At 39.2% G+C, this 784-nt stretch overlaps 1 non-coding gene across 1 annotated transcript; it reads right to left on the bottom strand.

Annotated features, from left to right (window-relative positions):
• Positions 1-269: 269 nt before the first annotated feature.
• Positions 270-344, bottom strand: Trnap-cgg (transfer RNA proline (anticodon CGG)). The gene has a single exon. It is a non-coding gene; the product is annotated as a tRNA-Pro (tRNA).
• Between the last annotated feature and the right edge of the window lie 440 nt (positions 345-784).

Here is a 784-nt window from a genome sequence, read left to right as displayed (position 1 = left end):
AAGACATACCAAACAACTAAACTGATTTAAAAAAAAAAAATTGCTTCCTCCCTCAACATTATCGTACAATGTATTTTGACACGTTACACAGTTGCATACAATTTTTTTTTTTTTGTGTAAAACAATTTTTTCTGCTCATGCTCTTCACATTGATATACTGTAGAATTTTCTGAGTAAGACATAAAGCATAGGTAGTCTATTAACCACAGCAGGCTAACATAGAAGATTTACTAGGTGACTAATGAAACTTCCTGGCAGATTAAAACTGTGTGCCCGACCGAGACTCGAACTCGGGACCTTTGCCTTCCGCGGGCAAGTGCTCTACCAACTGAGCTACCGAAGCACGACTCACGCCCGGTCTCACAGCTTTACTTCCGCCAGTATCTCGTCTCCTACCTTCCAAAATGACTAATGATTTCGGATTTTCAAAGCTTGTTTGTTGCGTACTACGGAATAGGCGCTCATACGTTATCATGCAGCAAAAAATAATTGGAGGAACCAAAAACTGCTATCGCTCAGGGCGCTGTATTCGCTCCACTCCTGTTCAGTATACACGGTGGTTTTTTTCATTATGTACAAACTCTAGGCATTGATCGATGAGAGGGTATAGAATAAAGAAGTCTAACGAACTTATGTACGAAAATATACAGTTTCAATGCTGAGAACCATTTGTTTAATCATACGTTATTACAGAGACTGCGAACTAATACGGACTGTACCCTGTAGACAAAGTTACTGTGTGTATAGAAAATGATTTTCATGTGCCTCAATGCATGCATGTATT

This window comes from Schistocerca nitens, chromosome 1 (genome assembly GCF_023898315.1).
Source record: "Schistocerca nitens isolate TAMUIC-IGC-003100 chromosome 1, iqSchNite1.1, whole genome shotgun sequence".
NCBI lineage: Eukaryota > Metazoa > Arthropoda > Insecta > Orthoptera > Acrididae > Schistocerca > Schistocerca nitens.
The sequence above is the reverse complement of the archived record's forward strand: the minus strand, read 5'-3'. Positions and strand labels throughout refer to the sequence as shown.